Below are 18,211 nucleotides of genomic sequence, written 5' to 3'. Positions count from 1 at the left end.
TTGCCTTGGCGGTTGCCACCTTGGTGGCCACTGCAGCTGCAGCCACCGCCGCGCTGACTATCACCATTCCTAAGGCAGAGACGCTGAATGGTCTGTCCCAGGCCACTGCCTCGGCAATGACAACACAGAACGTCATCAATGGCCATTTTAAGAATGGGATGGCCTTGGTCAACCAACGCATGAACCTTCTTCAAGAACAATTGGACCTCTTGAGGGAGGTTTTGTCTGTGGGCTGCGTCCATTCTTATACAGGGGTGTATTACTGGTATTCCTTTTCATAATTATTCTAAAGCTGCCAACTTGTCCAGACAGTTAGGCAAGATGTTAAACGCCACCAAAGCCTGGTCAGGTGTAGGTGTAATTGTGGGCTCCTCCTGCTTGGGAGGAAAGTCTGTTTCATACAAAAACAGCAACGGGGAGAACGGAAGGTCCTGTTGCAGGCCATGGCAGCACTAGAGGAAGGCATCTCCCCTAGAGTATGGCTTAAAATGCTGGATCAGTAGTCAAGGACAGGTAAGATCGGGAGCTGCGCATATCAACCTAAGACAGGGCACAGACCTAAGTTGTCTGTTGCCTGAGGATGGGTAAGAATGCCGCAGACTCCAGATGACCTAAGACAGGCATGATCCCGACAGCCCTTTGGTTATAAAATAATAAAGGGGGAGATGTGGGGGCCCGGCCTATGGCCGAGGCTGAACCCCACTCTAGCTGGACAATGCCCTAAAGATGGTGCCTGCTTCCTAGACACCACCCTTCCTGGCCCTACAGCTCAGTGCATAAGGAAGTCTCCATGATTGGCTTGTCCCCATTTCTGTGCTCGTGCTCATAGCATGCTTTTCACATGCTTCCAATAAGACTGAACCTGGTGCGTGATCAGTCAGCTGATTGGTTGGGATATGCTATATAAGCTGCTGCCCTGGAGGAAGGAGTGTGGTTGTTGTTTTTTGCTTTTGCCTTTTGCTAGATGGATGCTCGAACGCCCATAATAAAGATTCCTAATGAACCAGGCCTTCGGTGATCGTTCTCCTGCCGTCGCCCTAGATGGTGGGACGCGATAAGAATTACTAGAAAAATTTTAAAAAGTTGTCTCAAATACAACTGCTAAATATATTTTAAAAATATAATTGACTTTGAATTACATATGCATTATTTTTCTTTGTTAATAACCATGCTCCCCATTTCAGAACCCATAAGCTGTGAGTTCTCAGAAAAATCAAGTTGGAAAAATACTTTATTACTTTGCCATTTATTTTTCAGGGCCTGGAAATTGGTATTACTTTGGTTCACAGTCTGAAGGTCTGGCATTTTTCCTCAGTGCTATCATTGTATCACTGAGACTCAGTGTTTTAAGGATAATTATACTTATTGTAGAAGCTAACTGAAAAAGTGCTGAATAATTGTCACTCTTTCAGAGATTAGATTTTGTAGGATGTTTTTCTGCTAGTGCAGCATGCTTTTGATGGAGGGAGCACAGTAATATTAAAGAATTGTTGACAGCTACTTATCAGAGGGATTTATACATTTGTAAACAAAATTTGACTTTGTCAAAACAAATATCAAGCGTCCATTTTACCCAGTTACACCTCATGGATGCAGTACTGATATATTCTTGAGCAGGGGTGGGATGGGTGAGAAAAGTTTACTATAATATCCTGAGAAAAGCCTAGTGTGTGGCAGATCAAATGACAGGGAGCTAGAAAAGTAAGGCCAGACAATAAAAATATGTTTGAGCAACAATGCATTGAGATTTTTAAATAAGAGTTCCTATTTGCCTTAAACTCTGGGAGTCACACTCAACTGTCAATATTTCCTGAAGCCAATGAGAATATATTTTTGTCTTTTTGAGAACATTATCTTTAAGGCAAAGAGCAAAATAAGGAAACTCTCTAAACAGCTGATTAGAAACCTAAGCTGAAGCCAGGATGCATATTGAAATTAGAGCTATCATCGCTTTACAATGGCTCAATTTCTGTTTTTCTCATTAGATGTCATACATGTGTTTCCTGCTGTACTTACTGAAAACAATATTTTATATTCAGGTCACATTTCCTACAAATACCAACTAAGAACTAATTTTCCAGCTTGCAAATTAACTTTTAAATGTGATCATGCATTACACTTGAATAGGAAAAGTGATGGTGATTTAATAAATGGCACTGGGTAATTAATTAATTAATTGGGCTTCACTTCAACTTGTATGAAACATGAAAGGGAGCGAGGGAGGGAGAGAGAAAGGCAGGCAGGTGGGCAGGCATGAGAGAGAGAGAGAAGGAGGTAGGGGAAAGGAAAAGTCAAGAAATTCTAGAATGGTTAGGGAAGGAAATGCTAAGCATGGAACCATAAAAAAGAGAAAAATTGGGGAAAATACCTGAAAATACAAAGGGTTCCTAGAAATATATAACTAAAATATTAAGATCCCAATAGCTTGAAGAAATCAGCCATAGGGTTTTGTTCATAGTTCACTCAAACAAATACTGAAAATATGATGAAATATTTTACTTAACTGGTAATCAAAGAAATGTGAATGGAAATCAGATGTTGTTTTGACTAATACTTGTCAAACATAAAATATACTAAGTAACAAGAAGGATTTGGTAGACTGAGAGGCATCCACATGCAGTGTAAATTGGTGCAGGTTTTCTGGATAAGTCTGGCATATATATTGATAGTCTCCAAAAGTTTGTAACTTTTTAGTCAGTTATTTCCATTGTAGAAACCTAGCTTATGGACATTGTCATGCATACAAATTGTCATTCTAGTGTTATTTATGATGAATAATCCAAATATACAATTATAATCTAGTCCACCATTGTGTAGTCCCCATGCCAGCAAGATCAGCATCACAGGGCAAATTGCTAGAAATGCACACCACTCTTGGTTCTCCCTGACATCTGTTTATTCAGAAACTCTGGTGGTTGTCTCACATCCACAAAGCCTTCAAGGTAATTTTGATGTATGCTAAACCTTGAGAATCACTGATATAATAGAATATCATTCAGACATTCAAAGTGTTTTCAAAGAACATAACATGGAAAATTCTACAATCTAATATTAAGTGAAAAAAATGAGAATAAACCTTGTTCATACTTAAAATGATCATGGTAATTGCATATAACATGATTTCCACCTTCTAAATACATGAGTATATATCATATACTTGTAAAATCAAAATCATTCATGTATATATATATATATATCTATATATACATATATTCACATATATACACATATATACTACCAAAAAATTGCTATTTTCAATATATCAGAGGATGTGACTTTGAGTTACTTTTCTTTGCACCTTTATATATTTTTTCAAATTCCCTTTTGTGACGACATATTATTTTTCATTAATCATGAACAGATCTTGGACACAAACATTTTCACATGTATATATAATGTACAAAACCCTAAGTTTCCTGTAACCCTAAATGTGTTTTAACATTTCATGATGACATTGGTTTATTACAAAGAGAGGCCCCCTCTTCAGTAACAGGTGGTGTTTTATCAATCAAGAAAACAGTAAGATGTGGTACTTGGGTTGACCTAGCCACAGGCAGGATGTGGCTGCCTGAGCAGAGCTATAAGTCTTTGAGTGATGAGCCACATCCTCCTCCCACTAGTTCTTTTTTTAGTTCATGGCAACTCCCAGGATTCTGACATTAACCAAAGTTCACATTTTCTTCATATTGCTATCATACCCTCTTCTTGCATCAGCAATTTTCACAATAATCTTAGTACAGAGCACAGAGTATAGAAATTAAAGAAATATTAGGCATTAAAAGTTTCAAATAATCGAGCTTATTTAACCAAAATGTTCAAGCAGGGGGAACCAAGAAAAAGTAATAATCAAACCACAGTTGCTTATGCTTCTATGTTAAAAATTATCTGTCCTTTATTATCACCAAAAACCATCAGAAATTCTTCTCTGGTTGACTTTAATTTGTAACTGAGCACACAGAAGGTTCAACCTGTTCTTCTAGTACTTGGACAATGTAGTGAATCTAACATTGTTTACAATGGTTTTAATAGCCCTTAAGTATTGGAAACATTTTAAATGTCATAGAAAATAAATATTGTAGCATATGTCTCTTTACTTTTTTAATCACTGAAACAAGAGAACTTCATTTTTGCTTCCTGCTCATGATAACAGATAGAAGATTAGGGGACAACCTCAACTACTCTAATCTGGCAGCTGCCCTCAGAGTACTAGGGGCTAAGAAGAGGCATCATTCAGATTGCATGCTGTGATGGGCTTCAGCCTCCATAGCTTATGTTGGAGAAATTCTATGGGCAGAAATAAAGTTCCACTCCTTAAGTAGGTGCAGAAATTGCTGTGATTGCTGTGATAAGGAAGAATAATTGAGTGCTAAAATAGTGACATATTAAAAGAAATATCCCAAATTCTCACAGCAAATGAGAATGACAGAGTATAATTTTATATAGTGATCTTGAAAATTAAATCTGCTTATTGAGCCTACTAAATGGCAGCAGTCTTAGATCTCCTAATATCTGTTACTCAAAATGTGTGGACGTATGAGTGGGGTCAGAGACTGATTTTGAAGACCTAAAATCCCTCAGATGATGGCTAATATTTTGTAGCATGTTGATACTGTCATCTGAATGTTACCGTTCTGCCCTCAGGTTTTATTATGGTCATGTTTGTGACTTCCTTTTGTGCTTTCTGTCTCAGATACGTTTATAAATATTTGACTAAGTTTGGAAATACTCAGAAGGTTTTCAAAAGAAACCGATGTGATGTATGAAAACTAACATGTAAATGCTGAAGATAAGGTGATCCTAATAGAACAAAGGTAAATACAGCAAGGATCAGGATGGAAATCTCAGTAAAAAATGAGGAACTTAAAAACACCTGTGTTTTGTCAACAGTGGCTTGGCAGCTAGAATAGGAAGGACAGAGGAAGTTAAACCCATGCTGGCTTCCAGAAGTGAGCTACAAAAAAGGAACCGCTAGGACCAGATGGTTTTATGGCTTTAGAAAACAATAGATTTGCATAATGTTTCCTCAGTACTTTTGTCAGCGAGAGAGTGGAGCCAGAAAACAATGTACAATCGCTGCCTTTCTTGAAACCAGCTCTTCAAATGGTCAACTGGTAGTTAGGGAGAAACTGAAATGTTGGGAAGGACGGAGTACATAAAGGGCTATTATCAGACCCTCTTGACTACAAGGTAATTGTAAATACCAATATGTTTGGAAGTTTTAGGATTCCCCTGGTGGCTACATTATAAACTGATTACCAAATGGGAATGAGGGCTTGCTCCTCTGATTTTGGACACCACCTGCCTAAGATTTCCTTGTTTGTTCTGATTGTAGCTTCCTTTGAGTTTTTTTTTTCTAAGGCTTGGGTGACTGCCATTCGGTTTCTCTTCAGGAAGAATCAACAAACCACTTAGTGTTGAATTCTTTTCTGTTATACACATGCATCACTACTCCCTATTGATCCCAGGATGTGGGATCCCCAAACACCTTTTGAACAACATCCTGTTTCAGTAAGTGGATAGAAACCCTCATCTACTTCATTCATTTAACTGATCTGATTGACAATAATTATTCCCACAGGCGATTTCACAACGTGCAAATAGAGATTTCTACTTTTTAACAGCTGAATCAGAAAAGGGGCCACTAGAACAATACACTACTTAAGTCCACCTTTTCTATCCCTGAAACACAACAAAGATTCCCTCCCACCTTTAAACTGAATACCAAACAGTGGTCTTGAAAGACTGGGCTTACAAATTCGAAAGCCTATAGTATTCAGGTCAGTAACATAAGTAAATATAGCTGATGTTTAAGGAAATATAGCCTAACATAGGAAATGCTGGGTACTGTAGTGAAATGGCAAACATGGTCTAAAAAGTCAGCAGTTATTCAGCTCCAGACAATGGCTGCCATGTAATAAAGGAGCCCCCAAAGTGCCCAATTTCCTGGATTTTCAAGAAAAGCAAAATTAATTTTTAAAAACTCTCAATGTAATGAAAATGCTGATGATTCTTCAAAGTTCGCAAAAAAGTTTAAATTTTTATATTGTAAAAGACAAAGCACTTTTGTGAGCAATATTTATCTTAAAAAGTATCAGGTCGTAAACCCTCCTTCAGTCTCTAGGAGCTGACAAATAGAAATACATTGTAAGTCAGATGTGCGATTAAAAATTTTCCAGGAGCACCACTGAAAAGTAAAAAGAAATAGGCAAAACTAATTTATATATTTTATTTAGCCCAGCTATCCAAAACACTGTCACTGTAACATGCCATCATTATAAAAATTGCTAATCAGCCATGTACACTTGTGGATAAAATGAGAGTTCCTGTGGCCAGGATTCTCACCTGGCCCTGGTTGACCAGCTCATTGCACACCTGTGGGTAATACATGGCTGTTGACTCTATATAAAGAGCTCCGCCCAGTGCTCTGGGCGTGACACGGTGGCAGGGCTGCAGGGCTGCAAGAGAGCAGAGCAGACGCTGGAGTGGTGGCAGCACCAAGGGCAGAGGCCCAGAGGATGGCTGTGTGGGATGACTGTGCAGAAAGGCCCAGAGGACGGCTTTGTGGGATGACTACGCGGGGCGACTGTGTGGACAGAGGGGCTCAGAGGCAGAGATCGGCGTGCTGCATGCAGACTTGCTCTGAGTGAACGGGATTCTAGTGACTGACCTGCCACCTGGAAATAAAGTTGAGTATAACCCTTTCACCCCAAGAACGTTTTGCTGTCAATTTCTTTGGTCACATTGAATCCATAGTGAACTTGCCCAGAGCTGAAGCCCATTGGCAAGACATCACTCTCCTCTTTGTGCTGATCTGAAACTCCGTATGGCAGCCCCTCCTTACCTGCGATTTTACTTTCTGCGGTTCAGTCACCGGCAGTCAGCAGCTGCAGCTCAGAATCTCCTTCTGACCAATCGTCAAAGTTCGGTAATAGCCTAACTCACGTCACAAAGCCTCCGTCATTGACCTACATCATCACGTCAGGTAGGCGCTTTACCTCCACCGGCACTTTATCTTGCTTCATCGCAGGAAGAAGGGGGAGTTCTGCGCAGTAAGGTATTTTGAGAGACACCTCATTCACAGAACTGTTATTACAATAGATTGTACTTATTCTACTTCATTATTAGTTATTAATTGCTTACTGTGTCTAATTTATAAATCAAACTTTATCATAGGCAGTAGTGTAAGGCACACAGTATATAGAGGGTCAGCCCTGTCCACGACTTCAGGCATCCACAGGGAGTCTCGGAACATACGCCCTTTCGTAAGCGGTGACTGCGGTTGGTATCTTAGACAGGCGGCACATTTCGCTTCTTACTGGGTGCATTTCCTGCTTCATGGCCAGAGGGGCTAGAGGCTCAGTAAGGTCCGCAGAGCCCCAAGGCCTGGAGCGCCTGCTCTCAGGTCCACACAAGTGAGCAAGTCCTTGGCTAGTTGAGTATCACGGCCTTGGGTGTGGGGCTCCGCCTTTCCTGCCCAGCAAGTCGCTGCTGCCATTGCGGCCACATCTGTGCGCAGCTGCTGGAGTAGGTGCAGAAGGTGGGCGGTGCAGTCTGTGTTCAAAGGATGTGTTTTCCCAAGGAAGTAGTGTGAGGAATTTGGGTATTGCTTGAATTATGTGATATAGAGTCTTAGAAGTATCATGGGAAATCATGTAATGCATATACCTTCTGTAATATTCTGGAATGAATTCCTTTTGTCCACATGTAGTAGGGAGTCCACCACCTAGTGAATTAACAAAAAATTAAATCATTATTTTAATTTAGAGTCTTTTTTGGGTGAAAAAAAAGGATTTGACTCATTCTAAAACAAATTCAAGTGGAGAAAACAGTGAGGAGACATATTAATTTAAAAATGAAATCAATTAGAAAAAAACAGGATAGACAAGAACTTTGTGTTGTTCAAAGATTGAATGGATTTCCTTGAGTTCCTTAGATCTAGAGATGTCCAAGCAAAAAATTGTACAAAATAATTGCTGAGTTTTTTATGGTATATCCATTGCATGACCTGGTAATGTTTTCTGCTCTGAGATTTGTGATAGGTATAATAATAATAATATATATATATATATATAACACACACATGTACTTAACATATTCTCAGGGTTCAGGTAAATATTACCACATTGTATGTGTTATTTTGAAACTTGAAATGTCTTCATTCTTGTACTCCTACATTTTTCTGTTACCAGTGAAATTGAGCATATTTGCAGATTTTCAGTAATTTGCATTTTCCTTTCCCTTCAACAATCACGATGTGATTGTGTACATAACAATTCGTAGTCTTCTCCCATTTTGTTATTAGATTTTGTGTTTTGTTTATCAAGTTTTATGTATTTCAGACACAAGTAATTTGGGTTATATGTGTTGTGCATATGTTCTCCCACATTCTGGCTTACAGTTTTATTCTCATTAGGTATCTTCTGAGGAAAGAAGTTCTTAATTTTAATTTAGTCTAAATTATCAATCTTTTTTATGATTACTGCTTTTAGTACCAGTTCAAGAAATCCTTCTTTACTCTGAAGTCACAAAGATATATACTATATTAATATTTTGTTTATTTATCCTTTTGTATTAAGTCTTCACCCACTTGGATTTGATATTGTGTAATATGAAGATAGAAGTGCAATGGTGCTTTCTCAGTTAGATACCTAATTGACCAACTGTGTTGACCGTCTTTCTCCACTGGATTATCTAGAAATGTCCACTTGTGTATGTAGCCTAGCCTTTCTTTTATGACATTTTGGTCTGTTTGTTGGTCCTTGCTTCAATATGAAACTGTCTTACTATCTATGAATTATGTCTCAACACCTAGTAGGGCAACTTCTTCCAGATGTTTCTTCTTCCTAGGTGCCTGGATTATTCTTTTTTTCCCTTATCACTTTCATGTGAATTTTAAAATCTGCTTAAATACTATAGTGGGAGTGAAGTGGAGTGGGGCTTGGAGTTTGGATATGGGTGCATTGAATCTATAGACCAAATTGAAGCGATTTAAGAACTTTATATTAAGTCTACCCAATCCATGTTTATGGTATGTCTCCACTTATTCAAGTTCTTCCAATGTTTTTCAATGAAGTTTCTCCATAGAGGTTTTGTATTTCTCTTATTAGATTTATTCTTAAATACTGCATATGTGTTTTTTATTAATAAATTTTGATTTTTAGAGCAGTTTTAGGTTCAAGCAAAATTGAGCAGTGTAGAGATTACCATACACATTCTACCCCCACATATCCACAGCCTTCCCCCATTACCAACATCCCCCAAAGAATGTTTCATTTGTTACAATTGATGAACCTATACTGACACATCATTATTACTGAAAATCCATAGTTTATATTAGGTTTCACTCTTGATCTTGTATATTCTATGTACTGCCTATGTTTTAATGTAATGGTAAGTGTTATCTTTTAAACTTTAATTTTCTAATTGTTGCTGGTATAAAAATGCAAGTTGATATATATTTAATTTTTTTATCTTATAAATTTGGCAAAGTGTTAGTGATCCTAAAAACTTATGTAAAGATTATTTTGAATATTTAAAAATATGTACAATTATCTACAAATAATGACAGTTTTATTTTTCTTTCTAATTCTTAAACCTTTGTTTCTTTGGTTTGTGTGACTGTGGTAGTCATATATAGGCCAAGGTTACTTGCTTGCTGTACAGAAGTGTCACGCTTATCTCATTCTTAATCTCAAAGGGAAAGCTGCTAATATTTTACCATTAACTATGTTGATTGCTATAGATTTTTGTAAGCACCCCTTATTAGATTCAGAACATCCTCTATTATTCCTGACTTGTGAGAATTTATATCTTGAAACAATGTTGAATTTTAACTTTTTTGTCATTTCATGATAAGATCATTTGATTTCTGCCCCCCTTCCTTGTTTATATGTTAGAGTATATTAATTGATTTTCAAAGAAAAGCAAGATGTGATAATCACAAAATCCTAGATAGTAAAATATTTTGGAGTTGAGCACAAGGATAGTGAGTGGGAGAAGCATAAGGAAAGTTTCTGGTGTGTTGAAAATGTTTTCTTTATGATGAACTATTAAGCTATGAATCTTTGTCTTCTGTATTTTCTTACATGTATTTTATATTTTATATAAAGTATTATGGAAAAGAGATTATTGACTGGGATTTCTGCATCAGAATGTATATTTTAAATTTTAATAGATTCTTCCAGATCATTTGATTGGAAGATTATAACAGTTTACTACCAGCAGCAATGGTTTTGCGCAGACCTGAATTACCATGTGACACTCCTTTGACTTTTCTTTTTCATCTCCAACCCTATGTTCTTAGAGGAAATGTTATCTTAATCAGTTCAGATTTTTCCTTCTTCTCTTCTCTTTCTTGTATAATATTAATAAAAATAGACCAACCCCAAATATTAGTGTTTTAGCACCATGAAGTTTCTATTTGGATATGGAAAGAATAGGAGATACACAGGTTTGGTGTATAGCAGTTCTCAAAGCCTACAAGGCATTCATGGTAAAGCTTTATTTCTCCCTTATTTAAAGATCATTGTGGAATGAAATAATGGCACTCCTTCATTTTAGGTGTTAGGGGGGTTGAGTTTATTCTCCTCAGTTTTGTCTTCACCACACACAAGAAAGAATTGAAAGGCAGAGACACAGTAGTGAAGCACAGCAAGTTTTATTTGAATACACTTTCAATGTATTAAATGTAAGGGAGGAATGGGTCAAAGTCAAGGTAGACAAAGGCAGGTTTACTTGAATAAAGCAGTGAGAAAGAAACAGAGGGAGGAAAGGGAAGTTCATTGAACTCCTACTTAGCATAGGGCATAATCCTCTGCCAACTCCCAACGCCACTGTCACCTGGCATCCAGTGTCCGCTTGAATTCTGCATGGTGTGGGAACTAAGTCTGTACCACCCTAGGATTTGGGGGAGCTTCAGAGAACTGGATTGAGTGATAGTATGTTCTGAGAACTTCCCAAAGGTAAAGAAAAGAGATTTTCAGGCAGGCTACTAAGGAGCATGATCGTATAGCTGCAGTGTTGTCAAGCCCAAATCGGAGCTCTCAGTAGCCTCTGCCTACTTACCTGAAGTAGGACAGAGAGTGTGACACACTTGAAGAAAGACAAAGTGGGCAACCTCAGAGAGGATGTCCCCTTAAGGGCTTAGGATTCTCTTTTAAGGCTTTCAAGAATGGGCAGAGGGCAGGGGTGAGGGTTGTTGGGCATAGGGCACATGAGACTTGTGGTCTCATGATGTCTATCTCCTGTGAGAGACAATATGTCACTATCCATTGTCAGTCCTCCACATAATTCTGTAGGGTAAACTTCTTGTTCCAAGATAGTGGCTATCCCCAAGCACTGGGAACATATTAGTTAAGACTGCTTGCCTTGCCTTAAGATAGGCTATTGGCTGATTACTAAAGAGTGTGTTAGGAATCTTACCTCCTAACTCTGTTTTTTAAAAAGGAATCTTAGCCTTAAGATGGAGTCCCTCCTATTCTTACTATACTATTTATATCTTGGCATTTTTCATCATAGGCAGGAAAATTTTATCATGATGCTTGTCCCATGTCTCTGCCCTATCTTACCTGCATTAGCTAGATGTTACAAGTGTCAAGGTCAGCCCAGATTCAGAGCATGTGGAATGAACTCACAGTGCAAAGGGTGTTAACTCTGAGTTCTTTCTGGCTCTCTGGCTTTAATCTGATTAACTCCCTGAGTTCTTGGTGGGCCCCACCCTGTTCTCATCCCACTCACATCTGTCTTTCTGCCTTTTGGAACTTGGGTCTTCCAACATTGCTGTAACAGAGGAATAGAAAAATGGAGGAGACACTGCAATAAATGTTGGTAGGCACTTACTTTTCCCATTTGATGCAAAATAGTTTTGCAGCATTCTTTCTAAACACAGAAAATACTCAACCTTTCTCACAGGAGACAACCCCAAGATCTCATCCTGTCACTTAATCTAACTCAAGGTGCAAGGCCCTAGATGATATGTAGTTGTCACTGCATCAGGTCCAAACTATCTCCTCTGTGTCTAGAGAACTAAAAAAAGAAAATTCATCTCATCCCATACCTTCACACAATCTACAGAGACAGGATACTGGCAATTAAGATTTCTTGTAGTCTGCTCTACCAGAGCTTGAGTTATGACATATAACCTGAGAAGGGTTTCTCTTTGATTATTATCAGGATGATTGTCTTCTACAATGTAAGAATACTGTTTATTGGAAATACTCTAAACACTTGCAGTTATTTTCTATCCTGTTTCCCCCAAATAAAATATTGGTAAATCTAATCTATGTTTGGTGAATAGAATAGAGATGTAGAGCCATAATCCCTTAATTACAATTCTAAAATCTAAAATTTCAAAAACAAAGCAAAGTAGAACCCTAAATTCTTTGATGTTTAGTGATAAAACTTAGTTTAGGCTGAAATGACATTTATAGTCCTTTTTTATCCCACTGCATGTGAATATTCATGTATTTCATTACAGACATATTAATGTGTTGATTATGAACTTCTGCTTCAGATCCCCCTGAGAATGTTTTCTAAAACATGCTGTATGCCCTGTATTAGACTTCTGAAATTAAAAAACTTTTAAAGCACATGCAAAACACATGTTGCTCTAAGAATTTAAGATGAGGGACTATGGATTTGTATTTACACTTCTTTTTTTGCTGTTAAGTATTTGACACTTGCTAAGTATTTGACACTGGGACAAATATTTACATGCTAAACAGTGCCTTTAAAGTTTCATTGTTGATTTTATCTTTCAATCCACAAACTTTAGATACTTGTCACTTTTATGAGGTAAAGTCATTGTTCAGAACTATGACCATTATGTTACATAGAGTTCTATTTTTGAATAACAGATGTTTATTCTGGTGTTTAAGTAGGAAAAGCTGTTACTCCTGAAGACAGCCTTGTGCACATTTCCTTGTTAATTGCTAGAACTTTATAGCCATATTTGGTTCAAAGTATATGGCATGCAATTTTTTTTCTAATAGTCGCATTTTCTCATTTCTGACTCCATATTTTAGTTCCTTTCTTTTCCATTCTATTTTCTACTTTGTCTTGATTTTGTATTTTACTGTTTCCTTACCTCAACTATAGGAACAAAGTAGGAGCATAGATAATAAAGTGGTATATAAAAATTACATGTAGTGTTAAGAGTAATGTTAAGTGGGGCTAACAATATGTATGTGCATGTGTGTTTACTTTAACAATTTCATAGTATATTCTGTCAGTATTCAAATTTTGTGAGTAGTCCTTTCATTACCATCCTTAAATTATTATACATTTTTTTGTCATCTATTTTCTTCCCTGACTGATAGCACCCTGACTGATAAAGTAATTGTTACCAGAAGTAGTTCCAGAAAACAGGCTGTCAAAATGGCAACTGAGAATGGGTTACCCATAAAATCAAGAAATACAGAGCTTATTTTCTTGCAAGAGGAAAATGAGTCACAGATAAATCTATGACATGCCAGGGTGTCACAATTACTCAAACTTTCAACAGTAGTGCCTGAAGGAGGCAAGGAATTAGGGCAGTACTTCTGAAATTTTAATATCCATACAAACTACTTCAGTTTCTTGTTAAGATGCTGTTACTGCTATAGTAGATCTGTGATGTGTCTAAGAGGCTACAGCTCTAATAAGCTCCCAGATGATGTCGATGCAACTGATATGATACCACAAATTAGCAGGAATCAGATCAAGTGGTTGTAGCACTCAGCTTCTCTAGCTGTAAGATAGTAATGGTGAAGACTGAGGCATCAATTGGCTCCTCCTTTTTATGTCCCTAGAGATGTAAGTAGGTTAAATGGGGATACTGAAAGCTATGAATATACATTTGAGAAGAAATATGGAGACTATCAGGCCCCCTTGCAAGTCTGAAGCTATCTGTCATCTGCTGTAGGTGCAGGGCAGATATGACTCAGGACCAGATCCAAGGTCTATCTGACAATGATTGCAGAATTGTAGTTACAATTAAATGCCAAGTTTTTAAAAGCTGAAGTAAAGACATTGGTAGGGAAGGAAGAAGTCTCAGAGATAGGGACTCTTCAGGAGACATGGATTCCCCTGGTACATTCTTGCTTGCAGAGGCAGGCCACCTCTGCCATCCGAGGGAACCAACCCTCTTCGATATAAAAACGTTTTGCATCTCTCTGTCTATGGCAGTTTTCTCTCAGCGTGATAGCAGTTCTCTTCCTGGCTTATCTTCATCTACTCTCATTGCCTCCAGGACAAGTATAAGAGTTAGGTACCAAGATAGCCTAGACCTGGGGGGTATAAGATCATTAGGAGAAGACAAAATATATATCAAAATTAAAAAACATCATTGATGTTCATCAGGAAGAGGCTGGCTAACATGAATGGGAATATTAAACCAAGGAGATAGAAATATAAGGCTTGATCTGGCTAATTTGGCAGAAGTGCAGTCTTCCTGGATTTGGCATTTATTGCATTTTTTAAAATCACCTGGGAATGGACATAAGGTTACATTATCAAAAACTTAGACTATTCTATCTTATGGTAAAAAACACATAACATAAAATTTATTACTTAACCATTTTTAAGTGTCCAGTTCAGTAGTGTTAAGTATATGAACATCATTATGAAACAGATGTCTGGAACTTTTTCATCTTGCAAAGCTGAAGCTCAACACCCACTAAACAGCTCCTCTTTTCACCCTCTGCCCAGCCCCTGTGAACACTACTCTTTCTGTTTCCATAAATCTGACTTTACATAACACCTGATATTAGTGGAATTAGACAGGTCAGGGCTCTTGCCATAGCATCTAGAGGGGAAACAGTCCAAACCTCAGAGACATGTAAATGCTATAGTGGATTTACATGTGCTGCGTGTTCAACACCCACCTCCCTTAGCGACAACCCTGTAAGGGCCTGGAGAACTCTACTTTGTCAAAGTATTAAAAAAACACATTGGATCAGCCATAAAAAGAAAATAAATCCTGCCATTTGCAACAACATGGATGATCTAGAGGGTATTATGCTCAGTGAAATAAACCAGGTGGAGAAAGACAAATACCATATGATTTCACTTATTTGTGGAATATAAAAACAAAGCAAAACAGAAGGAACAAAACAGCATTAGACTCATAGACACTGAGAAGTGACTAGTGGTTACCAAGGGGGAAGGAGTGGACAGTGGCGGGTAGGGAGGGGAAGGGAGACTGTTAAACCACTGTGATGTACATTGGATAAAATAAAAAAATCATTAAGAAATCCCCACTTTGGGTAGGAGAACACGAACACCCTTGAATAGCTTTGTGGCAGTTAGTTTCTATAGACTAAGGGTAAAGTTGAGCTTGCACCATTAGAATTAAATTTCTTGATTCCAAAGGGAATCAATGACTCAGAAGTGTTTGATGTTATATATCAGTGCTTAATCATTGTAGATTATGTGGCACCCATTACCAGAGAAGCCTCAGCAAGAAACCTAGGTGACTGAGTGCTAGGAAGAAGGAAAAACTTGGACTCTCTAGGACTTAATAGATACTGGCTTTAAATTTTTGTTGACCCTTAAAGACCCAAAATGTACCTATGAATTACTGACCATTGGAGTAGGGTCTTATGCAGGTCAAGAGATGAGGGGAATTTTAGGTCTGTTCTATCTCTCAGTATGTCTAGACAGACCACAAACATGTCCTATTATTTTCCCAGCCCCAGAATATATATGTATATTTAATAGTTACCAAAATCACAACAGTGGTTCCCTGACCCATTGAGTAAGGGCTATTAAAGCAGGAAGAACCAAATGGAAGCCCCTGCAGTTGTTTCCAACAACCCTCACCGAAGTTGTATGTAAAGCAATCCTGCATCCCTGTGAAATTAGCAGAGATTAGTCCCATCATCAAAGACTTGAGAGATCCACCATATCCTATTTACATTTAACTCAACTCTTTGACATTAATTGAAAATTTAACTCAAAATCCAGGTGGTCCATGGAAAACCAGATTAGTTGCACATACAGTCTGGGACCCACACATGACCTTGGGAGCCAATGTGGTGCCTTTACTGGAGAAAGTTAACACAGTCCATGGAAACTGATATGCAATTATTGACCTGGCAAATGCTCTCTTTTCAATTCCCATCAATTAATAAAATCTGAAGCTGTTTGCATTTCCATGACAGAGGCAATGGTATAATTTTACTGACTTGCACTAGGCTGTTTTTCTGTTCTCTCTTTATCTTGTGATATAGTTCAGAAGGTCCTGATCACCTTGGTAACCAACAGAACATTACACAGGTTTATTACACTGATGAGTATGACAATTGCATGGCAAGAATAAAGTAGCAAAACCTGAGATACCTTAATGAGGTATGCCAGAGGGTGAGCAATACTCCTTGAAAATGTCAGAGGTCTGCCACATGGGTGACGTTTCTGGAATGCTGCATTCTAGGCCATATCAAGAAATGCTTTATATAGACAGTGTCTGAAGTGACAGGCTTGTTCTCAACCTTGGAGCACCTGATATGCATAATGAGGCATACTGCTTCATGCATCTCTGGAGTTTGAAGGTGACATAAACATAGTTAAACGTTTATGAACCCATTTACTGTATATCTAGTAATGCTACTGGTTTTGAGATCATCCTGGTTATAATTAGGGCACTGCAGGAGTTCCAGGCTGGTGCTAGCTGCTCTATAACATACTCCTTAAAACCTAATAGATGCATTAAAGATGGCGGCATGAGAGGAGAGACAGAGGCTTCCTCCTAAAACTGTATACAATTAGAAAATATAGTTGGCGCAACTAATCCTGAGAGAGCAACAGGAAAGATGACGGTGCCAGACTGTAAACATCTGGAGAAAAGAGCAGACCTCACCGAATGGGGTCACATACCAAAGCTGTGGCTCCATGGGACCCGAGCTGTTCCCCCACCCCAGATCACCAGTGGGAGGAAGAGAAACTGAACAGGGAGGGAGTGGAAGGCTTGGGACTGCTGAATACCTACCTCCAGAGATCTGCTCTGGGAGCACAAACCTACATTTCATGGTGCTTTCATGATACTCCTCTGATTACAGGGTTGGAAAGCTGGGACAGGTGGAGTTCCTGGGGAGACTGGGATTCTGGCCGCTTGTGGAAAGCAGGGATCCATATCCAGCTGCTCTGGGACAAAAACGTATATCTGTGTGCTTGGCCCGCTAGTTCAGGCAGTGGAGACAGGCACAGCAGCTGGGAAGTGGGGAACAGCTCTTTCCTCCCCCCAGAAACAAATACCACTCCCCTGTGACCCCCAACATTGCTTCAGGTGCTGTGTAGCTCCAGAGTTAGAGCTTCTGGACACTAGATGGCGCAATATACAAATATGAAATGCCAAAGAAATTTGGTCCAGAGTAAAATTATTAATACAACTCCTGAGAAGGATTTAAAGGATATGGAGTTCAAAACAAAAATCATCAACATGCTAATAGAGGTACGGAAAGACATCCAAGAATTCAGGAATGAATTCAGGCCAGAGATCCAATCATTGAAGAGCATGATGGAAGCTATTAAAAGCAGGTTGGATATGGTGGAGGAGACGATAAATGAAATAGAAACTAGAGAAGAGGAAAACAAAGAGCTGAGCCACAGAGAGAAAAAAGGATCTCTAAGAATGAAAGAATATTGAGAGAACTGTGTGACCAATCCAAATGGAACAATATTTGCATTATAAGGATACCAGAAGAAGAAGAGAGAGAGAGAAAGGGATAGAAAGTGTCTTGAGGAGGTAGTTGCTGAAAACTTCCCCAGTATGGGGAAGGAGGTATTCTCTCAGGCCATGGAGATTCACAGGTCCCCCTACACAAGGGACCCAAGGAAGACAACACCAAGACACATAGTAATTAAAATGGGAAAGATCAAGGATAAGGACAGACTGTTAAAAGCAGCCAGAGACAGAAATAAGATCACATACAAAGGAAAGCCCATCGGGCTAACATCAGACTTCTCAGCAGAAACCTTACAGGCCAGAAGGGAGTGGCATGATGTAGTTAATGCCATGAAGCAGAAGGGCCTGGAACCAAGATTAATTTATCTGGCGAGATTATCATTTAAATTTGAAGGAGGGATTAAACAATTTTCAGATAAGCAAAAGCTGAGAGAGTTTACCTCCCACAAAATATCTCTGCAGTCTATTTTGGAGGGACTGCTATAGATGGAAGTGTTCCTAGGGTTGGATAGCTGTCACCAGAGGTAATAAAACTTATACCTGTGTGCCCGG

General features: G+C 38.5%; 1 long non-coding RNA gene across 2 annotated transcripts in view; it reads left to right on the top strand.

Moving 5' to 3' along the window:
- Window positions 1–6,924: 6,924 nt before the first annotated feature.
- Window positions 6,925–18,211, top strand: part of LOC140849377 (uncharacterized) — a 92,774-nt gene continuing 81,487 nt past the window's right edge. The window contains exon 1 of one of the 2 annotated variants that reach the window (XR_012131110.1): window positions 6,925–7,054. This is a non-coding gene — a long non-coding RNA (uncharacterized lncRNA). The remainder of the gene's footprint in view (window positions 7,055–18,211) is intronic. The other variant, XR_012131109.1, reaches the window with a different exon arrangement.

This window comes from Manis javanica, chromosome 5 (genome assembly GCF_040802235.1).
Source record: "Manis javanica isolate MJ-LG chromosome 5, MJ_LKY, whole genome shotgun sequence".
NCBI classification, from domain to species: Eukaryota; Metazoa; Chordata; class Mammalia; order Pholidota; family Manidae; genus Manis; species Manis javanica.
This window is presented reverse-complemented; position numbering and strand designations above follow the sequence as displayed.